The sequence below is a fragment of the Macaca thibetana genome, chromosome 1 (genome assembly GCF_024542745.1).
Source record: "Macaca thibetana thibetana isolate TM-01 chromosome 1, ASM2454274v1, whole genome shotgun sequence".
In the NCBI taxonomy this organism is placed as follows: Eukaryota; Metazoa; Chordata; class Mammalia; order Primates; family Cercopithecidae; genus Macaca; species Macaca thibetana.
Window position 1 is genome coordinate 86,325,820 of NC_065578.1, and position 24,758 is coordinate 86,350,577.

The window sequence follows — 24,758 nt, forward strand, 5'->3', positions numbered from 1 at the left end:
GAGAATGGACCCAGCATCAAGCCTGGGTAGAGGAGAACGGGAGAGGGAGGACCAGAACCAGGGCCCCCCGTTCACTGCCTTGGGGCGTCTGAATCCTGCCTTTGCTGTTGGTGAGCTCTAGGACTATGGGTAAGTTGGTTAACTTTTTGAGCCTCAGTTTCCTGTTCTGTCAAGTGGGAATACAACTCCCTAGCTCACAGAGTTGTGGTGAGGATTATGAACTATTATGCATCTACAGTGTCCTCCCCGCACGTGAAAAGGCTCAGTAAATGGTAACTGTTATCATGGTCCAATCTAAACTTCCGTGCTTGCCTTTCACCAAATTGATGTTACAGAAATCAAAAGGTTCCTGTTTTTCCCACCTTGTTTGGAATTAGGAAAAACTTTCCCTGCGCCGTTAATGTTTTATAGGCCTCTTCTCTCCAAGACAGAAAGGAAGAGAGGGTAACGGGGCTTATTTTTTTCTCCCAGGACTCTTGAGGAAGGATTCAGGATGCGGCTGTGCCACTGGGGATAAAGGGTATAACACTGGGGCAGGTCAGCTTCCTCGTTGGTACAGTGGGACTCTTATACAGGCCCCTTTCTTTCCAGCACCAGATACTGCTACACCATCTCATTGGCATGGACCTATATGTGGCAGCAAGTCCATCTCATCGCTTTTGGTGAAAGTCAGCACAGTTTGTAAAGATTCTCATTGTGAGAATGGGTAAACCACCCCTTTTATTAAAAATCAAACCAGAGATTCCTTTACCTATCAGTACCTCCTGCTGCTAAAAAGCAGCAGCTAAAAAGCAGCAGGAGGTATTGATAAGGGAAGTCCTATCTAATTTACTGGTTTAGAGAATGACTGTCCTCATTTTAAGAGTTAAACATTAACCCCATTAACACCTCTGAAAAACCCTCCCAACATGTTTATCTCATTGACATCATGGGGTTGGAGGTCACTGTAGACGAGGAACTGGGACACCAAAAGGAGAAACTCTGGCCACCCTTGCACCCTGTTTCCAATGCTGGTCCAGCATCACCCACAGATGCTAAGGAGCGCTGGAGATCTTACCAGCCCCTGTGATTGGTCACCTTACTCTTCCATGGACAGAGCAATGAACTTAGATTCCTGCTGGGATCCTTTGAGGGCAAGCATACCCTTCTTCCAGCTTGTACTGTGAACTCTGCTGCAGCCATAAGGACTGTCTGTGACACTGAGCCCGAGATGACTGGGCCCTGTGCTCCCTCCCGGCCCCACAATCCTTGGCCTGCCACAGAGAACTGAGCTCTTTTATTAGCACCATGAATGTGACTGATACAGCTAGCCATTCCCTCGTGCGAATGACTCAGTTTATTAATGCTCTGCTAAAGATGGCTTCTTTGCTTGCCAGCAGCCTTAAACAGTATTTCATTAAAACTGGCTTAATTATTTTGAGAAGACGGCCCAATTAAAAGCTATACACTCCCTCTATGTAAGTGTTTATACATAGAGCTGTATATATAATACATATTTGTAAGTGTGTGTATGTATATGTGTATGTATGTGTCTATAAATATATAGGCTTAGCAATTTAATTACATGGGATAAATTGTTGGGAAAAATACCCAGGAGCTGGTCCCCTTTCTGTTGCCAGATTCAGAGTAGAGGCCACCCCTCTGCTCTGGGAGAGGCTGGTGTTGGTGGTTTCTCAATGACTCCGCCGTGAAAGTCCCAACTGCACAGAGCCCTGCCCCAATTTCAGGAGCCAGCAGCCTCGGGAGAGGCGGATCCTGACCTCTGCTCTGCTCTTGGGATGGCCTTTCCCTTCCCAGCAGGGTTGAGATACTTGGGCTGGGAAATGTTGTGGCAAAGTGTTTGCCAAAGCTCGGGAGAGACACAGACTTGGAGCTTTTTGTTTCTGGAGCTGGCTGTCTAGCTTTCCTAATGAGCAAATATGTTCTCTTTAAGGAAACAAACAAACAAAGCAAAAACACCCATTCATCTGGATTTTATTCATTTGTTTTAAATACAAACAAACAAAAGGAGAGTGGTTATTTCTGCACCAACTATTTCAAATGCAAGTTACTCCATTGCTCCGGGTGGTTGGATGGTGCTTGTCACCATAGGACCCACAGGGCTAGTTCCAACTGTTATTTGGTAAGGCTTTTTTTCTTTCCAAAATTCCCAGTGTTCCTTTAAGGCCCATTTAGCTGCGGGTTTTGTTTATTCTCCCGGCAATCAGCATTTAAAATAAGACAAACAAGCATTTTTCCTGGGCTGTGATTCCCCCCAGCCAGCCTCCACCTGCACACCTGAAGCCAGCATGTCCAATCGAATTTCTCTGTAACCCATATCCCCTTTAGAGACTTACCCCCTTCGTATACCAGGCTGGAAATAGAGAACTTAAGCAGGGCAAATGTAATTTTAAGAATTGCTAATGATGCTAGAAATCTGCAATGCAATTAGCATCATTGGATTTGGCGCTCCTCCGAAGGCACAAAACTCCTTGTCATAGCGCAGTGGCAGCAGCGGCAAGTGCCTCCGCATGTGCCGGGCTGTCCGGGTATGCTGGCAGCCGCTTTGCACTGAGATGTGAGCAGTTGGTTGGGCTTCTTCTCTTTCTTTCTCACAGATACTGACTTCTTTGTCTCTTCTCTGGGTTGCAGAGGGATGGGTGTTTTCCATTGATTATAACTTTAGCATTTGACCCTCCAGTGCAGTCACCCTGTTTTTTAGAAAACTGAGACTCTCACTTTGTGAACTCCCTGTGCTCTCTGGGATTTCAGTGCTGTAGTTCAACTACCGATCCCCCTGTCCTGAACTCCAGTACTTCTGACGCTACTAATTGGTACCTCAACAATTGTGGGGGCCTTTCCATCATTGCCCACCATAGGATATACTTTTCTTTCTCTCTCTCTCTTTTTCCTAATTTCCTTGTCTTCTTCACTCTCCGTGGAGCCAGAGGTAGTATGAAGAGTTAAAAATAGGAATATAAAGAAAGCCAGAGGGAGAGAGGGAGTGAGAAAGAAACATTTTAAAAAGAGAGGAAATGAATTATTGGTTTAAAAATAAACCTTTACTTTTTCTCAGAAAAATTATTTTTGTTCTCTGGAAAAATAACATGGGCTAGGCATGAGAAGCATGTCAGCTGGCTAAAAGATTGCAAAATCCAGAAGCTGATCCTGATGGGTCTGTTCAGTTTAGCAAGGGTATCTACTAGGGGATCCTCTTTTGAATACGGAGGCCCAAATCAGAAGCTTGTAGAGGGGAGCTATTCTTCCAAGATTCCAGATGTGTCTGTGAGACAATACGTTACAGGGCAAATTGATTTCACCCTCGGGAAACCAGGGAGATTTTCAAAGTTATGTCTGCAAAGCCAGCTAATGCAATTCCCCATTAGTGCATTAAAGTGTGCCCTTATTAATTCAAACATAAAGGCAACAAAATAAGCTGTTAAATTTAAAATATAATACATATATAATGAGAATGTGTGAGAGCCTTATTCAAATGAAAATACAGGAGTGTTTGAACTACTGAGGTATCTTTTGTATTGAATTATGAGCATATGTAATAGATTTAATTATTAATTTCCCCATTGTTCTACGCACACAGACAGGGTTCAAGGCACAGTCATTCTCTGGCTTTCATAGATCTAATTTGTATAATTATTGCCTGAATAAAAAATTGCTCCAATTCCTAGCTCTCTTTCTTTCTTTCCCCCTTCTAAATACTATTTCAATGCTGCATTCCAAAAGGGGAACACCTGCCACTTCTTCAAAGTCAGCTGATCATTTGGAATGATGGACGGCGCTGCTGCCGATGACGTCCCCTTTCAAGTCTCTTTGTCTAAGTGAATTATCGTGCATCCTTTTAATTTTATTGAACAAATTACATTTGTCAAGGTCTATCTTTGTAAATAAATGATAACTAGAGACACATGGATGCGTATTTCTGCTGTTCAAGGGCTCTTGTTCCATTTCTGGAAGCCAGATGAACATGGAACAAAGGAGAAACTTTCCTCTAAAAGCAATTATCTTTCTGCATTCCCATCAGTATAATTATATTGCAGGGAATTTTAAGAAGCTGTAGAAGTAGAATTGAATGCTTAAAACTGTGTTTGCTGAATTGCTATGCAAAAGTTGAACAGGCTGTATTGCATCACGCAAAATAGTCTAACTCTCTCCTGGCCACATTTCTGTAAGTTTAGAATGCGCCTGAAGGGTGGAGATGGTGTGGGGGAGGCGGTGGGGACAGGGATGAGGTAGATCACATTTAGGGTTTCCTGTGTTTCTTGAATGGAATATTTAATGACGTTTCTGAAACCTGAGGGCTGTTAGCAAGGTGACTGGGAATGTGTCTAATAAAGCCACCCATTCCAGTCTGTTGGAAAGCTTCTGATTTGCTGATTGCTCTCTGTCTGAAACAGTCCTGCTAGTTTAGTAACTAATCCATGAATGGTGGTGGGATGAAGAGGGGACTGTTCATGAAATGATGGCAGCAGCAATTACACTGCCCCCAAAACCAGCCAGCAGCTGGCTTACAGAGATATTGAATGTGGTTTGTGTGGCTACTGTGTCAATACTGTGCATCAACCAGCATCATTCCTTCCTCATCAGCTCCCCCACGATTTAGTGAAGTAAACTGTTGCTGTGAGGTAAGTTGTATTGTCTGATCACTGACAGCTCAATAACCTCATTCCCGCCCCTTCCCAATTTTTCACGAACTCCCTGATGAACACTCAGGAGGAAAATAAAGCACCAGTGAGAAGTGGCAACAGAGAATGCCAGAATCATGGGTTAGTTTAGTATGGCTGGTAGGTTTTGAGTTACTGGACAATTGATGGGATAATATTACAGTCTAGAGATCTTGAAGAAAGGAAACCTACAAGCAAGGATGACCTTGTATCCTCTCAGAGAAGTGAGTGAAAGGGTGAATCAGGAGCCTGGAGATAACTCCCAGTTCACAGAGGCCGCATGGAACAGTGGCATGAGCATGGGCTTGGGTTGGAATGGAGACAGCCCCTGTCCCTCTGCCTTCAGTGTCCACAATGGTAAGATGAGGGATCAGGACCAGATGATTGAATAGCCTATCTTTAGATTCCAGGTCTAAGGTCATGAAACCCATTGTACAGGGCATTGATCTCCATAGGAAAGTGGTAGAGGGAAGGTCCCTGTACTAGGATTGCATTGTCAGAGCTTTATGAATGTGTCAAAGGGGAAAAATGATTTTTTTTCTCTTAAGAAAAAGGAGTCCACTGCTTTCGATCTCTAATTTCTGTGGCTGAGGTTTGGTGATAAGCAAGAACTGAAACCCACTGGATCATTGCAGATGACATGATCAGAAAGTGGTAGGCCTATAAAATAGGTTTAAAATGGTGCCTTGGCCATCTTGGTGATTGAGAAGGCTCCTCTCTCAGGAGAAAGTGGCCAGTGGGACTGATTTGTTTGATTCAGATCATCTCACTAAGCAGCCAATGAAGGGAATGTGCCGAGAGAACCAGCATGTCCAGCTTAGTGTTGAATTCAGTGTTCCCTGAAAGTGTCAGACCCTCTGCTGGAGCTAGTAATAGAAGGTCATATGGTCCCTGTCATCAGGATCATGTTGCATACATATGACAGTGAAGCCAGGTAGGAACATCTGTGATTCTAGGACACAGGGATCAGGGCCATGACACAGGTCTCCTGGGAGGGAGCCTGATGGGGGCTGGGGTAGTCAGGGAAGGCCATGGAAGGAAGTGAGGCTTGAGTAGACACAGTCAGATAAAGGTGGGGGTAGACAATGGTAACAGAGGGAAGAATACGTGATGAGCAGTGACATAAAGCAGCAAGACATGTTCAAAAAGCTGCTAATGCTTCAAGATGGCTGAGGCAGAGGGTGAGTGTGGGTGAGCAAAAGGGATGAGGCTGAGGAAATCAGCAGGTGCCAGACAAGGGGGCCTAGCCAGGAGGCTCAAACTTTCTGCTCTGAGTTACAGGAAAGGGGAGAGCACTGAAGGAGTGTCACAGGTAAGCAGTGTGTCAGGGTCAGAATTTAGAAGGGCCATGTTGACAGCCAGGACTGGATCCTGGGGTCCCTGTGCAAAATGAAAATGTGGGCCCATTTATTCAAAAACCAGAAAAACAAAGGTGCTGTTAAAGGCTTTAAAATACAGAGCCTTTCCCTTCATTCTGCAGTCTCTCAATCTGTCATGGCATTTTTTATCCTCTTTAATGTCATGTCCCTCCAGTCCTCATGGCAGGACACTTGTGGGACAAGTACAGACTTCCGTGGGAGCTGGAGCCCTCCCTGAGACTTGGGACACATGTGGTCCACTGACAGCTGGCTCTTCCTCTCTGGGACTGATGTGCCATGCTTCAGCTAGGGGCAGGAAGATGCAGCCAGGTGTCTCTCCTTCCCGGAGGCCTGGTGCTCCCACCCTTGGTGAGCAGGTAACCCCTGAGGGTATTGCAACTTCCCTGTCAAGATGCACTGGGTATCTTGGTTAAGGTTGAGCCTGAGGCTTCCTTTACCAAGTCGCCTGCTACATGCATGGTAGCACTGACAGCCTGGGGTGAGGATGGCCACTGCCACACCCCCTTGCAAGATACTGTGGAGCACGCTCACCAACCCTGCCCCTCTCCACCCTGCACCCAACCCTCCACTGAAGTGGAGTGGACAGTGTCACTGGGACAGGTTGTGGGGGAGGCTGGGCAGGGCCCAGGGTGCCAGGGGCAGGAAAATGGGTAGCCGAGAATCTGTCCTGGGAGGCAGGAAGGTGGTAAGAGATGCTGCACATGAGAACCAAGACCCTAAACCCCTGGCCCATGGTTCATGTGCCATGGACCTCACTTCCAAAACGGTAAATCATTCAGAATTTCAAGATGGCAACCAGAGAGCATTTGCCCTCAAGCATGGGCCCTTCTGAGCATGGATCCCTGTGCTTCATGAAGCCCATTGGTGGCAAGGCAACTGTAGCAGAGGTAGCAGAGCTAGGCTTAAGGCTGGGAACCCACCAGGAAGGGGCTGGAGCTATCTGGTGATGAGTGCTGAGAACCACAGTGAACATACTGGTGGTGAGAATGGAGAGGAAACAATGAAGGGAGATATTAGGAGGTAGAAGCTGTGGGATTAAGAGGCAAACAGGACTTAGCGGGGATCAGTGAAGCCGTGGGATATAGGGTCACTTACGGGGTTCTAATATGGGTAATTGGTACTTTGTGAAATACTTTTACATAAATTTTGTCACTTAATCTGCAAAACATTATTGTTACTTCCATCTTATTGGGGGAAAATAGCTGAAAGAAGTGAGGTAATTCACTCAAACTCCTCTGGTTAGAAGACCTGGGATCAGCCCAAGGCATTTGCTTTTGATGGCATGTTCAATCCACCATGACTCCTCTGCTGCTCTGGATGCGTCTGCCTTGTTTGTTTGTTCATTCATTCATTTATTCATTGCTTCCCTCAACAAGTACTTATGAGGGGAGCACAAGGTGCTGGGCATTTGTCTAGGTGCTGGAGGTCCATTGATGAACAAGCCAGGCAAGGCTTCCACTCTCATGGAGTGCACATTCTAGCAGGGCCCGGGTGCCAGATTTAATCAGAAGTTTCGTTCGGGCTTTAAGGGCCAGTGGAAGCCATTATTTATTTATATTTTCTGTTTCTTGTCCCAGTTTCTAATGAATTAGAGTTTGATTAGCTTCAACAGAGCACTATGACTAGAGGGAGAATAATAAAGTGTCCTTTCATCCACCCCTATCCAAAAGCTGTGTGTAATTAGAAGAATCAAGCCCTGTACTCTTCGTCTCCACCTGGGTTGGCAGAGGTCAGTTTATTCTGTAGATACGTAATTATGTTGTTTTGCTCTTTCATTTAAAAAATATATTATCTCTTTCAATGAATCTCATAAATCTGAGGTTAGGAGACTGGATACCTCTGATAAAGAATAAATTTCGAGGTGTTACACTGTTGTCGAGCCAACAGCAATGGTTCTGAATGCTGATCAGATGACCCAACTGTACCGGTCAGAAAGGCATTTACTGGCAACTCAGCCCCTTCTATGGCTTATACCACAGAAGACCATCAGTAATGCATGTGTTGAATGGTGTTAGGATGAACCAGTTTTCTTCCTTGGTGCACAGCCCCAAGGAACTAGAATGACTGCCAGATGACTCTGGGTGCTAGGGCATGAGCATTCATTATGTGAAAGAAGTTTGGAGACTGAAATCCTTTTAAAGGCAATGTTTCACTTGATAGGAAACAACATTCTAATAAGACTAATCAAGATCACTGAGTTAGTAGTCATGGAGAACTAAAGTCATTATTCTTGCAGTACAAATTCCTGGACCTGATGATACCTCTGTGGCCTGTCATGTGTCAGAGAGTCTGCAGGAATGTAACATGAAAACCAGTAATACCAGAGGTGTAGAGCACACTCCAGTCTATTCGCTCTGGAATGTCCGGGGATGGCCCTTGGCTTCTGAACTGATGGCCAAAAGTAGGTGGAAGAATAAGTGGAGGAGTTGGTCTTAGAAGGTCCAAACAAGGCAGACGCATCCAGAGCAGCAGAGTCATGGTGGATTGAACGTGCCACCAAAAGCAAATGCCTTGGGCTGATCCCAGGTCTTCTGACCAGAGGAGTTTGAGTGAATTACCTCACTCCTTTCAGCTATTTTCCCCCAATAAGATGGAAGTAACAATAATGTTTTGCAGATTAAGTGACAAGTAGGCCTGGGGAAAGTGGTGGATCAAGAGGAAGATTCAAACCAAGTGCATTGAGGAATCTGAAGACCCTGCCCATACCAAACAGTACTCCCCTGGCCCAGCACCATCATCCTGGGCCCCATGTGACTGCCCATCGCATACAGGAGGCCTTATTGTATGTCTGCTGTGTGTGGCATGACTCCTCCTAATGGCGTTCCTTTTCCCGCCCCGTGGCATTGCTCTGCTCTCGCAGTCTCTCTCCATAGTAACAGAAGCTTCCACTGAGTTAACACCTCAACCTATTAAGCTTAAGTGCTTTTCAAAACATTTTATTATTGGCTGAGTGTTTGTGAAGCAGTTTACCTTGGACTCCGACTGGCTTCAAGAGGTTTGAGCCTGTCTTGTATGCCAGGGAAGCGGCGTTGCAAACCCGGCACATCCCAGCACTCAGCTTTCCACCCTTTCTTTACCTCTCTCACCAAATGGCTGTGAGGCCATTCATGGGAAGGCCACGACGAATTTTGATTTCAGTCTTTGTGTCATTACTTAGCTAATTTAAAGATGGGTATCAGCCCTTAAAATTAAAAATTGTATGTTACATGGAAGGACTTCACCCACCCAGGGTCAGGCAATGAGCATATGATGAGACAAATGAGGGAGTGGCACTTTCCATGTTCCTCTACTGAGTGAGGATCCCAGTGGACCATGTCCTGGGTCCTTTGTGGGACACTTCCTGGTGTCAAGTTCCCTAACTTCTGTTGGCTGCCAGGCACAAGTGTCAGCATTCATGTTGCAATCCTGATGCCATAGTGTGGCTACTTCAAGGAAATAGTATTCATAATATTGACATCTTCTTAAAATTATTTAAATAGGCACCCCAGTGTTTCAGGTAAGAGCCACGAATCTTGAGCAAATTTGACTCATGAGGTACCTTCAGAGAACCATTTTAGCTGGTATGTGTGTGTGAGGTGGGGCAGGGGTAGGGTTGGGTATTAAACATGAGAAGGTCATGCTATGTAATACATGCAATATATAAAGTACTAATTCAATAGAACCATAGCAGGTGCTGTTGTAATTCTTTTTTTCTGCATATAACATAAAATTTTCAATGTAAAAATTAATGCATGTTATAAACTTAAGGTAGCTTAAGCAAATAGGATAAAGAACTCCATGATAACAAATCACAGTGCATATTCACAGCTGGTGAGATAAATTCCATTCATGAGGAGATTTTGATTTCAACCCCTTATAAGAGAATTGTGAGATAGTGGCAGCATCTAATCTTGAGGTAGGTAGATAGTGGTGAGATGGCTACTCATGAATAATTTTAAAATCAATCATCTGTGGCTAAATGTAGTGGCTTCAAATCGCTTCACAGCTTTGGGCTGTGGAGGGGAAAAGCCATTGTGGTGAAATAGAGTAAGAAACAGGAGATGCAAAGCTTTCCTCATTTCTTGCTTCAATTCGATTCCTGTTCTTTAATTGCTCTGGGACTTAAGATTCCTTTTCCTGAAGCTACAGCGTGTTCTACATCTTCTCAGAGCTGGGTCCTGCCGCCCGCCACACACAGCGGGTGAAGCTGCTCCCCCGCTTCCAGCCGCAGATGGCTCAGCACCTTGGGGGAAGCCCAGTTTGGTACCTTTCTGGACATCCTAGGGGACCTGCAGTTCAGCCACAGCGAGACCCAGGGAGGGGACAGCTGGTGTCCTGGCAGCTGGGCTTCTGCACTGCCCATGACTTTGAAGACACAGCATCAAAGAACAGAATGGTGCCTTAAGTTTCTGGAGGGTCCTGGAACTAAAATGTGATGAGAAAATCTGTGTCAGGAGGAGATGGCAAGGAGGGAAGCGTGGTCTTCCAGCCACAGCAAGACTCAGGGGTGGTGCTGGGCCATAGATGTGTGCCCACGTCATTGGAGTGCAGGGCTTGCGGTGGGAGCTAGTGGGCACAGCAGCGTTTACACTGTACAAAGTAGACACTCTTCTGCAAACCTTCCTCCCATAACTCCCTGCCCTCAAGTGTGGTCTAAACTGCATGAACCTAAAAAATTCCGACAGTATATTGATGACAGCTAAATTGTCATGACACAACAACGTAGTTATATTGAACACTGCCTTTTAGCCATCCATGATATCTCTGTCTTGGTGACAAAATATTTTCCCACAACCACACATCTGTTTTCACTCTCAGGTCTTTGCATCATATCCTTATTCACAATTCATGATGACGATGATGATGATGGTGATGGTGATGGCGATGATAATGATAGTAGCTAACGCTATGTAATGTTAGGCACTAAGCACATTTCATATGTTAACTCATTTAATCTCCATAAGACCCCCCTGAGGTAGGTACTATTCTTATTTCTATTGAGGTCACATAAGGTCACATTTTGGTAAGTAGTAGAACTAGGTTTCAAATCCATGCCCTCTGGCTTTACCGTCTGTGCTCTTAACCACTTTGCAATGGTGCCTCTCATTTCCTCTATTCTTAAATAACAGAGGAGTGCAAGTCAGAACAATTACCTACAGGATTCAATGGTTAGAAAATTTTCTGTTAGTTACAAAGTATCAGCAACCAATCCACATAGCCCAGAGAATTAGCTTTGCGTTTTTGCATTCTTGCATGGATGCATTAAGAAATTTACTAATTTCCTACCACCTGCCAGACCACCATGCTGGGAGTAAGACGAAGGCAGATATAGTCCCTGACCTCATAGAGCTTCCACTCATTCTGGAAAGTTAACAAATTAAGGAGGTATCACAGTGATGTGTGATGAGGATTATGCTAGATGAAAGTATAGAATAACAACAGCTAATATTTGCTGAGCATTTTGCTATGTATTGTGTGATGGTTAATATTAGGTATCAACTTGACTGGATTGAGGGATGACTAGATAGCTGGTAAAGTCTTGTTTCTGGGTGTGTCTGTGAGGGTATTGCCAGAGGAGATTGACAGTTGAGTCAGTGGACTGGAAGAGGAAGACCTGCCTTCAATGTGGGTGGGCACCATGCAATCGGCTGCCAGCCCGGCTGGAACAAAGCAGGCGGAAGAAGGATGAGCTGGCTTGCTGAGGCTTATGGCATTCCTTTTTCTCTAGTGCTGGATGCATCTGTCTGTTCCTCCTGCCCTTGGACATCAGACTCCAGGTTCTTCAGCCTTTGGACTCTTGGACATACACCAGTGGTTTGCCGAGGGCTCTCGGGCCTTCGACCACAGACTGAAAGCTGCACTGTTGGCTTCCCTACTTTTGAGGCTTTTGGTCTCAGACTGAGCCATTACTGTCTTCTTTCTTTCTCTGCTTGCAGATGCCCTATCATGGGACTTTGCCTTGTGACCGTGTGAGTTAATTCTCCTCAATAAGCTCCCTTTCATATATACATGTATCCTATTAGTTCTGTCCCTTTGGAGAACCCTAACATATATTGCTAGGCACTATTTATTCTCAGTGCTTTAAATGGATTCATTCATTTAATCCTGATAGCTACCCCGTGAGGTAGGTACTATTTTATTCCCATTTTACAGATGAAGAAATGGAGGCACACCAGGGTTATAGAAATTCCGAGCGACACAGGTATTTAACGGTGGAGCCAGCAGAACACATCTGGGAGGGTTAGCTTTGCCTGGGAGTTTGGGAGTCCACTTTCAATCAATTGGTGAGCAGTACTCATGGAGATAATGAAAAATGGGAGGTCTTTCATTCAGTTAGTGCCTTTGTTCATTCAAAAGCATTTATTAGTAGACATCTTTGATGTGCAAAGATCAAGGGAGTGGTTGGTGGTTGGTGGTAGATGGATATAGAGTTGGATAACATAGGGTGTTTACATTTGAGACATAATTCAGTAGGCAAAACTCTATTATGTATTTAAGGGCATAAAAATAAAGAATTGCTCCTTAGTCTCAAATTGATATGTTTTAAATATATATATAATTATAAAATAATAAAATTATGCAAATGTATTCATCACCTCACATACTTATCATTTCTTTGTGGTAAGAACATTTAAAATTCAAACTTTTAGAAATTTAGAAATATACAATACATTCTTATTAACTATAGCCACCTTGTTGTGCAATGGAACATCAGAACTTGTTTCTCTTGTCTAACTAAAACTTTGTACTCTTCGGCCAACATCTCTCCATTACCCACTCCCTCCTCCCCAGCCTCTGGTAACCACCAGTCTACTCTCTACTTTTAGGAGTTCAGATTCCACATGTAAATGAAATAATGCAGTATTTTCCTCTCTGTGCCTGGCTTATTTTACTTCTTAATTTAATATACTCTAGATTTATCCACTTTGTCACAAATGACAGAATTTCATTCTTTTTTTAAGACTGTATAGTATTCCATTGTGTATATATACCACATTTTAAAAAATCCATTCATTTATTGATAGACACTTAGGTTAATTCCGTCTTTTGGTTATTGTGAATAGTACTGCAATTAACACGGCAGTGCAGACATCTGTGCAACATACTGATTTTAATTCCTTTGGATATACCCAGAAGTGAGATTGCTGGATCACGTGGTAGTTCCATTGTTAGTTTTGGTACATATTTAACAGAGGAGTTCAGGCAGATGAGTTGGCTTGTGCTTGTATGTGCACACACAGCTTGATGGAGTGGAGAGTGTGGCCTTCAGAAGGAAGCAGGCTCCACTTCTAGCCTGCGTTGTCATACCTCTAACTGTGTAACCTTGACCAAGCCTTGGGCTTCTAGAACCTTAGAATGAAGACCCTGTACCCTCATTTTATAGATGAAAAAAACTGAAGCTTAGAAAGTTGTCATAAGCTAGAGGAATATTTGAAAATGGACCAATTCTGATTCAAAAGTCCCTTTCAGCCCCTGAGACATTGGAATCTTAACTTGTAAATGATTGCTGAATTTTCCGATACTCAATGTACATGTTAGAGGCTTTAACAAGCTGCATATTTGGGAATTCAGTACTAGAGGAAGCCTTCCTAGAGTCAGTGAGAGGAACTTCCAAGGAAGAGAGGAAAGCAGCACAGGAAACAAGAAGGAGATGCTCCCAGCATTTGGGGGTACCTTGGGTGGGAGGTTGGAAGTAACATGAAGGAGAATTGTGGGGCCGCACAATGCTAGACTTGGCTGGAATGAAGGAGGGCTGTGAGAAATGCTGTAGGGCAAGTGGTAGTATTGGGGAGGTTTGGGAAAGTAGAGGAGATAAGGACAGAAAGAATGTTTCCCTAGGTTTAAACCTTTGTCTTGTTCATCAACATACCCAAGGGACACTTGTGCAAGTAATTGACATGAGATTTCTGTGCTGGTTTCGGTTGCTTTGGGTAAATGGAAGGGAAGTGTTTAATTACAAGTTCAGGTGGTAAAGGATGAGGCCTTGAAAGCCTCCCACATGGGAGCAGGATAATTCTTCCTCTTCCTCCTCCTCCTCCTCCTTTTTCTCCTTCTCCTCCTCCTTCTTCCTCTACCTTTTCTTCCTCTTCTTCTTAGAGACAAGGTCTTGCTTTGTCACCCAGGCTAGAGTGTGGTGACCCAATCATAGCTCACTGCAACACTGAACTCCTGGGCTCAAGCAATCCTTCTGCCTCAGCCTCCCTAATAGCTGAGACTACAGGCTCCTGCCACCACACCTGGCTAATTAAAAAAAAAAATTTTTTTTTGAGATAGCGTCTTGCTATGTTGCCCAGGCTGCTCTCAAACTCCTGGCCTCAAGCGATCTTCCTGCCACTGCCTCCCAAAGTGCTAGAATTACAAGCATGAGCCACTGGGTCCAGCCCAGACTTTGTATAATCTACACAGTGATTATACACTGTGAAAGGCACAACCAGCCTTTCACATTCACCTGAGGCCTTTATATCTTCAACAAGACCACTCTTTAGTTTGGCCCCATTCACCTGCTAGAGTTGGCGGGGAAGAATGCAGAAATAAAAGAGAGTTTCCTATTTCCTCTTAGACAGTGACTATATCATGGGCATCATCTAGTAATGGAGAGAGGAAAAACAGGAAGAAATGGAAGAAAGAGAGAGAAGGGTTGAGGGGAAGGGGAAGGTACACTTGGTAGCTCCAGTTCCTTTGGGCTAGATGCTCCCCTGGCTGATACTGCTTCGAAAGTCGTGTTGATGTCGCTCAAGTCGGTATGTGATTTCTTTCCTCATTTTCTTCCTTTGCCAAAATAAAAACAACTGTGGCTCTTATTCCAAGCATAGTCAATGAGCAGCTACCAAGAGGGTCCTAGAAGGCATGTTTCTGAAGAATGTAATCTTGGCAATGCCATTCCATCTGCACCAGTCAGGGAGGAATGGAGGCAGAATGCCTGCCACACACACTTTAGATCTGCAGATGTTCTAAGGTATAAGGGAAGGATGGTCTCTTCTGGAGAACTTTGCCTTAATCTCTGAATACATTCCCCCAAGAGTATAGTATGGATATTTCCTCAGACTGCCAGAGCATTGTAGAGTGTTATTTGACCAGTATATAAGAGATATTTGCTGTAACAAAAGTTCCACTGGGCTTGGAATCTGAAGACTTCAGTCTGCGATCTGGCCATTTTTACTTCCTAGCTATGGGTAAGTTGCCTTCTTCACAGCCTGGTAATGAAGAGCAAATGAGAAAAATGATGACAACACTTTGTAAACTGTAAAGTTGTGCAAATATTACTTGTTATTGTTACCTAGCAATACTCGGGGATTTTCCTTGTTTGGTTCCAGTTTAAGTAACCAGGGCCTGTGTTAGGCTTGGAAGCTTCAATTACAACTGAAGGGTGAAATTAGGTGATAAAGGCTTTAATATAGGTTTTGCTTTGAGGACCTAAGACAACACTAAGGGTGAACTCTGTACGAGTTCACAATCCTAAACAGTTGCTTTGAGTGGTAACTAGCAATTCCTTCTCACCAGGGATTGGTCATGTATTTTAATGGCAGACCCTCCCTTCCCCTGCCTTCCCCGCTTCCCCACATTTTCCCCTGGGTGGTCCTAAAGGCTTGGCACCTTTAACAGTGCCTTCTCCTCCCATGGGCTCAGCCACAGGTAATTCTCACCTCCTCAGGTGACTTTTCCAGCCTATCTTCCCGGCTCATCCCACTGCCTTGCCTGGGCTCAACGGCTGACGCTTTGCTCCATTTCAGTTCCCACTTTCCTTCTCCTCCCTTGACTTGATACTTCCTACTCCCTCTTGCTTCCCAGGGTCCTTTCCCCTCCCATGTTGATCACTTGAGAGGAGAGGTAGGTGACTGGGTTCCACAGCCCCACCTTGGGGTAGGTTGGAGGTCCTTCTGTTGGAGGATGTATTTGGAAGTGTTCTGACCAAGGGGTCTTCTCACGCTCCTCAGCATTTCCTAAAGTGCACTTTCTGATGGCGTGGACACTCCACTCTCACTGTGGCTGCTCTTCTACTGTTGAGACACTTCCTTATTTCACCGGACAGTCTCTTTGAAGCTTCCACAGTTGCCCATTACATTTTGTGAGGAACAGGGAGTCACTTCTCTCTGGCTAGGAGGAGACCTCTGAGTCTAGTCAGGCTCCACGGTCCCTGGATGACTGGCTTTTGCTTCGGCGGCCTTACTCTTCCTATGGCACACTCACTGTCCACCTCTGCTAACCTACACCACCTTCTCAGACTGCTGTTTGCATCTTCCCAAGACAGAGCTTTGCCTGTGACCACTTGTGCCTGAGGACGAGTCTTAAGCCTCCAAGTCTTCCCAAAAAACTGACCTTAACCTCAAGGATCACTTTCTTACATACCGGCTACCTCAACCCTCTGGCCTTGTTTCCATTCTTGATCCCTTTGATCTCTGCTGAGCCTTGAGGCTTATGATCCTGTTTCAGGGCTTCAGTGATCCCCGTGCTCCCCGCTCTGGGGACTGGTCTGTTTATCCTGTCTCCAGTCCCTATGGTTGGAGCTGCGAAGCAAGAGCTTCTGGGCAAGATGCCACTTGAAAGCCTGTCTCCCTAAGAACAACAGACCGCTTTTCTCTCTAGTCATTCTGAAACTTACCCCTTCTCTCTCTCTTGCAGCTGTGTGAAAGGAAGCCAAATGCCCATTCTTAATGTGTGACAACTGAGGCTCACATGCAAACTGCTGTTATCTCAGCAGGAGAGCAATTTGCAACCATTTAAAATCCTTTCACTCTTCCCTTCTCCTCAGTGTATGGTTATACACACACCAGTCCATATTTATTAGTGCAGATGGTGAGAAACTCGTCATTGAAAGGGCTTAGAGCATAGAGGAAAATGGATTTTTGGCCTCACTCTGGCCTTATAAACAAGAAGGCTTAAATGATTTTAGGTTCCTGATTCTTGCCTCAAAAGAGCACAGTTTGCTTCTCTCCAAACACAAGAGGTTGTAAATTGGTAATTCATCTCAACCAAAGGCCACATGATGAGCAATTGTAGAAGTATTTTTTTTCTTGTTGTGCAAAGGAGGAACCAGACATCTGAGTATAGGTTCCAGCTGGAACTTGCCTTTCACCATTTGTAGCCTGAAGGCACTGTCTTGGCCAGCCCTGGGCTTCGTGCAGCTTCTGCCTCTTCACCTGCATCACTAACAGGGCGATCGCTATCACAAGGGTAGAAATCAGCTCAGCATTTCCATGTGACTTCTTTTTTTTTCCCAGCTAAAAAATAAATCTGTTCTAATAAAAACATTTATACTATATTCTTTATTGTCAGCTAATCCTGCCCAAACTCATTAAATGGCAGTGTGTGGGTTATTTGCTGTCAGTGAAATTATCAAAGGCATTTTTCAGCTGGGGCACCAGGAAAACATATGCTTCAATGCCAACTAAAACAATAATGAGGAAATGTTATGATCAGTCTTGACCAGATGACCCTGCCCATTTTAGATTAGTTCTTAATTTCAGCACAAGGGTCATCCTGTGAATTCTTACAATAAGTCACTGCTCACCACTCACATGAAAAAGATGTGACTTATTAGAAAACTCACTGTACTCATTGCAGTTAATGAGATGTGGAAAGCTTTGTAATTTGATTTGCTGGGCCATATGCTGTAAAGGGATACTGCTGATTTCATTCCTCCATATTTAATTTAAGCTGTATGCAATACCTTCTTCATATGGCTACTTATATAATAAAAATTAACTTGGGGTATAAAAAATACACCATTGTGGGGTTTATGACTTGGTGTGGTTCAATTTCAAGTGTTTTGCATGCAAACATCTGTAAGTAATGTGTGCGGGTCTAATTTTAAATCCCGCCAAATATTTTCCATTTAACATTTGGTTTAACTGACAAGCTTGCAGAGGTGGTTTTCAGAATTGTCGGTAACAGATATGTGCAGTATTCCCAAGGCCGTAACCTTTTTTTTTTTTTTTAAAGGAAGATAGTAATTCAAACTTGTTTTTAAAAAATTTTTTTTATTTTTTTTTATTTTTACGTTTCAGTAGATACAAATAGCAGTTCAGAATATGGCTACTCCTATCCCTTGAAGACCCAGCTGTAGTTTAATCTATTACCCCCTAAAAAGAGTTACCTTGGTTTTGACTTTTGCTTCAACATCTGCGAGCTGGGACACCTTGAGGCAGATTGTGAAGGTTGACCGTGGGAACGGGGCCCTTCAGGACAGGGTCCTGCCTCCACAGTGGAGAGACAGGGAGGGAGAGAAGAGGGTAGGACTGAGAAGGGGGGCAAGGTCCAGGGAGGTCTGAGCCTCCAGAGAGGCTCCGAGAATCCACATACGGACTATTTTCCTACCGTTTAAAAATAATTCTCACCTGACTCTTAGGAGAGACCCAGGCCCCCTGAGCTATCCAGGGGTCTGCTCAGAAGCTGAGCTGTAAAACCATAAAACAGAACCTCTCCTTTCTCTACTGGGCAGGATTGCCAGATAAAATACAAGGCCCCAAGTTAAATGTGAATTTCAGATAGACCACAAATATGTTTTAGTACAAACATATCCCTTGCAATATTTGGGACGTACTTATACTAAAAACGTATTTGCGGTTTGTCTGAATTCAATCTTAACTGGGCATCTTGTAGTTTTACTTGCTAAATCCGGCGACTCTACCGCCGGGGTCGGACGTGTTTGCTGACTGCATTCTATTCGTGGCCGCGGAGGCCTTATTTCAGGTTGTTTGATTCCGGTGGCTGACAATATGAAACAGCTTGAACAGGCAGGCCGGTGGGCAGAAGCCATAAATAGCCACCTCGGGGCCCCCTTGGTCGCTGGGAGCGCCACGCTGCTCTGCTAATAAACATGCGCTCGCTGGAGTTCTCATCCTGGGGCTCGCGGAAGCGCTGACTCAGCACTGGGGCAGGGAGGATGCGGGGACCCCCAGAAACATAATTAAACTGTTTCCATGACTGACTCGAAAATATAATTGTGTGTGGGAAGAGAAACTTGAGGGGGAAGTTAAACAACAAATGGAGAGGTGTGGAGTGAAACCTCAGGGAAACTGTTGGTTTTGCTTCAAGGGAATTGAATTGTGAAACTTGCAGTTGTGAAATTTCACTCGGTTGATTCTTGTGAGAACCGAAGTTTGTTTTAATTGTCAATTAAAGCGAATGGTGCTTTGGGTCCCTGGGATCCAGAGAACCTCAGGGCGGAGATCGCCTCTGCCCGGCAGCGAGAGAGGGACCCGGTGCGGGCCCAATGACAGGGTCGACCACTGGGGGTCAGGATAAGCTTGCAGAGTGGCCCTGTCGCCGGCCTGAACTTTCTCGGGAGGGGAAGGCGGCTGTGCACAGAACGGCACGCCCTGGGAAGCAAAGGCTTGACGGAGAAGTTGATGAAAGATGCACCTTAGGTGTCCCCGAGCAGGGCCGCCGGCCTCCCCGGAGGTTCCCTTGGCAGCCCTTATTTGTAAGGCAAATCCAGGCCCGCGCACACGTTGCTCGAATGTCAGGTACTAAATTGCCTTTATGAGAGTCGAGCAGGCTTGCCGATGACAACACTCTGATAACAAAAGAAGTGTAGCCTCGTTGAAGATTTATGTAAAAGGAAATGATTCATTTGAATTCAGAAGGAGCCTTAAAACAGGGCAGAGACAGCCAAACCCTAGATTTTCTGCCTTATGTCTTGTTTCTTAAACTTGTTTAAGAAAAAAGGGGAGAAAATTTAAACGAGAAAAGCTACCCCAAATAGCTAACCAAGGTTTAGATTTTCGTGGGTTGCTATTTTCTTCAGATCAAGGTTGCCTTCTTGTTAACCCTAGACTGCAGCCGCAGAAAATTGGATTCCCCCCACTCAGGGATTAAGCACATAGAAGAGTCAGGGAATGTGGGGGTCTGGAGACACTTGAGATCAACGAGTTTGAAACGTTTGAAAGAAAGAAATCTTCAGTGGTTTGAGAGCTTCACTAAGATACTTCAAAAAAAAAAAAATCAAAATTGCCCTTATTTAAGAGCTTTGCAGATCCAAATATAAGTCCTTTTTCTTTTGCCAAGAAGGCCACTTACTCATTTTGTGTGTCTTTAATGCTCAAAGGAGATGCTGGGATTCCTAGTCAATTCCTAAACAGGAGTCTGCCAACCAACTGTATGATTTTTTTTGCAAAGACCTTTTTTTTTTTTTCCTTAAAGCTCCACATTTCTGTTCCTTTTGATGATGATATGTTGAAGAGGGAATCAGTGCCTTTCTCAGTAAGTGAATGAGAGACAGGCCTTACATCCTTTGAGTGGGCCAGTGTTTGGGTGGGAGGGCTGCTTGGATGGGAAGCGATGTCACAGGGCTCTTGGACAAACTGCTCCTTGGCTTAGGGATGGTCTATTTTGAACATTCATTCATTCACTTATTCAACCAGTGTTTCTTAAGCATTCACTGCCTCTGTGCAGGACTAGGTGTGAGGGATACAATGTCTAATAACACAGAGTTCTGGTCTCACCCTCCAGGAGTTTGCTGTCTGCTGGGGAAGCCAACAGCATGAGAAGACAGAGGTTATTCAGCTCTACTGGAAAAGGCACTGATCTTGTCCTCTCTTTTTTTTTTCCAGAAGCTGAGAAAAAAACCCAGATTGGTCAACATGGTTTTATAAACAAGTGGTACTTCAGCAACAGCAACCAAAGTCCTATTTAATGAACCAGCGGAAGGTATCCGTCTGTGATGGCCAACTGTTTCCTTTTTCCAAGGGGCTCATCTTCTCCTTTGGTGACCCAAAATGCCTTTTACTTTGAGCCACACCCTCTGCCTGCAATCCTGCAGGATAAAATGGGGATGAAGGTAGAAAGCAAGTGGATCACTTGGTACTGTCTGACTTGATAGCCAGCTGTTGAATGGCCTGCCATGGCTTCACTACGAGAATGGGGAAACTGTTCTTTTACTTCTGGAAGAAGGAGAAGCCAGAAGTTTATTTAATCTTTTCTAGGCAACTTATTTTATTGCATTTTTAATTTCCTCTCTTGCATTAACATGACCCTTTTCACTGGCTTCCCACGCCTGGTGCTTAATTACTTATCATTAGCAATGTACATGGGGGCCTTGCTGCATATTTATAAATGTGATCATTAGTACATGGAAAGACAAAGGCTTCTTTAAGACTGTCATTAGTTATTCTGTTTTCATGGAAATGTTCATTAGGAGAAACTACCCACCTGGTTAAATAATTATAATTAAGAATTGGTAATCTCCTTTGCATTTTTAACTTGATCTTCCGTCTGTTTGTGTGAAGCTAAACAAGCCTTATTTGGCAAGTATTCTATCTTTCATTTTCACAAGAATTGTCAACAAATACGTACTCTTTGTTTTTAACCTATAGGTGCTGACTGATTTGCAACATGATAAATATAATTTTTGTAATTCAGTGGTTAATCTCCAAACACGTTAACCAGCCGTGGAATGGTGAGTCAGTGAATGGAGTTAAAGGATCTCTGGTTGATTTTATTTTCTGGACTTTAGTCAGTGGTGCAAATTGAACTCCGGGCTCCCAATCAAACTTTGCAAAGGGTCCCCTTTAACTCTTCAACCACAGAGACACCAGGCTGGGTGGCCACTGGCCACCGCTCCTTTGGGTGTGCCAGGCAAGACAAGTGGCAATTGGATGGCCCGAGTCTTTGTGTGTCAGCATCTGAGTCTTTATATGTTTGTGACTAGGGGTAACCACAGCAGTGTCATAGCTGTGGCCCTGCCAATGGCTAGGCAAATAGAATCCACGAGCACTCTTTGAATTGCTAGCAAATGGTCATGCGGCTCCTACGTGGTTACGTATCAGCTGAGCTGAAACAAACGAGGTGACAGAAACACAATAAAGGAAGCTCGGTTATGCTGCCGCCCACTCCCCTCTGCCCAGACTGGTTCAAGTCGCCACCCTGGACTGATGAGAATATGCCAGGGATAAACCACAACTGTGGGAAACGCTGGGTGGGGGCATAAATATCATCTGTAAACAGTTAGGCAGCCACTGCCCATTCAGTGCCGGTTCGAGAAGCTAAGAAGTCTGCAATCAGTTATATCTCCAATTACCATAAAAATATATTAGCCATTCATTCATTTATTAATGATTCATCAGTTAACCACACATAATGAGCAAATAATTAGCAGTGCTGTACCGTTGCCAAAATTGAAGAAGTGTTGGCATTTTAAAGATGAAAGGTTGAATTTATGCAAAAGTCTGGTGATGATAAAGTTAATATGGAAGATAATTATAAAAGTGGCTGTCCTCTATTACAGGCTGAGGTACCACAAAACTTGCCTAATTGAACTGAAATTAATATTCTTCCAAAGTCTGCATGTTGCCACACACAAACTGCTGAATTTCTCTTGAAGATCTCCCTTCAGTAAGGTGCACCGCACAATACAAGTTAATAAAATGCCAGACAGCTAGACTGTGTTCTTTGTTTGCTTGGTTCAGGGCCTCGTGGAAAACAATAAATTGCATTCATGTCAGCTGAGGCCCATCCCTTTGCTAATTACCGTTTGGTGCTGAAATGACTTCTGTGAAATTGGGAGCATGAGGAAACATACAGCCATACAAGGGAGGCTTTTCAGAGTTTTGCAGTAAATGTGAGATAGGCCTCAGGCACACAGATGTTAAAACAGCGAATTCCCCCACAGATTACACTAATGGAAACCCTGTCAGGGTAAGTCAAATCCGGGTCTGTGGTCAAAATCTAATTAAGGTTTCTGTACTTAAAAAGAATATGAATGCCTGGGGGTGGCGATGAATGTATAAGAAACTCACTTGTTTGTAAAATTGTTAGCATGAATAGTAAGTACCGTGGGGCTGTTACCTGCAATGTAACACCTGTTTTCTGAGGCTTTGCTGAATGTATCAGGATGGGTTATTTCAGAGGTCAGCGAACTAGGCTCGGGCCATGGCAGCCTCCCATCTTTGGGGCCTGGTGCAAGGAATGGTTTGAGGTCACAGATGCAAATGGATCCCTTAGAAGTTGCCCTGGAATCCCAAAGGATGCTTTACTTTGCCACATGAAAACCACCCCAGATGATCCTGCCCAACTGCCTGGCGCCACTGAGGAAATAGTTCTTGCCGAGGGTGTGGGACTGGCCAAATCTCCCCTACTGGGGAAACAAAGGGTCGTCTGCTCCCGGCTCGCCCTCCAGCCTGTGGGGACTGCCTCCTGGAACAGCTGCAGCGTGCAGGCGCGGCTGTGCTTCTAATAGAGGAAATGAATTTATAATGCTGCAGTCTCTTCATTTTCACCCAGCACAAATTTCCCCTTAAATACTTAAAAACAACACCCAGAGCTGGATATACCTTAAATTTCCAATAAATGAAACCTTAATCCAGTCTGTTGCTGAGTCTGAGCTGTTATTAAAGAAATAAATTTGAAACAGCAAGTGGTTTGAGAATTTTTGAATTTAATTATTTAAATCTACTTAGGGTAACTCTCACGCGCTATTTCAGTTTCCCATTGAGAACATGAATTCTGGGAAAGGTATCCCACGCAGGGCCCTGGAAATATTAACTTTCATGTACAACTGTGGGCTCAGCCGTAGACAGACTGTGCCACCCTCCTCCCCGGAAGAGCAGAAGAAAGAAACTCAGATTTCTTTTTCTGTATAATTCAGCCAAGGGATACAGGATATATTTTTCAAAGAATGAGGGAAGCCAAGTCCTCTTCTTTCAAGTTCTGTGGGCCTCTTCAGATGCACTGTTTACATGGAGTTCGTTTGAAGCTCTTTGGAGAGCAGCAGTTCATACAGTCATTCATTGAGCAACATTAGGGAGCAAAAGGGAAAGAGAAAGTGTAGCCTGTATGATTTAAGTGGCAGCAGCTAATTTAGGGTGTACTCTGGCCTCGTGAGTGTCTGGAGCCTGATTTTTGACATTTGTGAAAATGGACCATTTGCTGTGGCTGTCCCAAGGGTAATAACTCCAGGCTTGGGCTGGAGCACCTGAGACTTTTGGTGCCACTTCAGTCTTCAGGCTTGGAGAGAGTCTGCTTTCATGATTAGAGACAGATGACACCCTGGCGTTAGTTCTGAGAGCACAGGATACCTTCCAGATATTAGCAATTGAGATTTTTAATGGCATCCACACTGGGATGTGGGTGGGGTAGAAGGTGAACAATTTGGGGACACACTCGTAACTATCTCTTTCCCCAGTTCACCAGGACTTTGCTATGGCACACGATGGCTTTGTTTTGGACCCTGTACAAGTTGGTTAAATTACCAGATACCTGTGAAGCATCTCACTAGAGCATGGTCTCACCAACACAGTGAGACCCCAAGACCTGAGTCAGAGAGATGCTCAGTATCCAGCTCGTTTCTCTTTTGTGCTAGCCATTTGATAGTAGTTGGGACCTCAGAGCTGCCAAATGGAACTTTCCCACACCCAACCCAGACTACCAAGAGGATATTGACTTGGAGTGATTTCTAGATCCAGAGTTCTATTTTTCCTTCCAATATAAAAATCTCCATAGAAGCCAAAAGTCTTAAAGAAAAGAGCAGCTCTTAGTGTGGGGCCTGTCTCAGCCTCTACCTTGTCCCCAGTAAATGCAAAGGGCTGTGGAAATTGCACACAATTCACAGTGTTCAGAGGATGAGTGAATGTTTTACCATCTCAAAGAGCAGATTATGGGGTTCCATAGTAAGTAAGGTCCAGTGGCCAGCAATGCCTCAGAAGTCAAGAGTTTTGGGGTTTATGTTTTTTAATAATGGTAGCAGAGACTTATAGCTAATGCTGGGTATTTAATTTAAAGAATCTATAAATATTTATGGAACAAA

General features: G+C 44.3%; 2 protein-coding genes across 2 annotated transcripts in view; one reads left to right on the top strand and one right to left on the bottom strand.

The window, feature by feature from the left end:
- The window catches only part of SELENOF (selenoprotein F), a 270,936-nt gene extending 270,863 nt beyond the window's left edge, over positions 1-73 (bottom strand). Inside the window, exon 1 of the mRNA XM_050775036.1 lies at positions 64-73. The gene's annotated coding sequence lies outside the window, so the exon portion shown is untranslated. The remainder of the gene's footprint in view (positions 1-63) is intronic.
- Positions 1-24,758, top strand: part of LMO4 (LIM domain only 4) — a 523,833-nt gene that overhangs the window by 306,878 nt on the left and 192,197 nt on the right. The gene's annotated exons all lie outside the window — the stretch shown is intronic.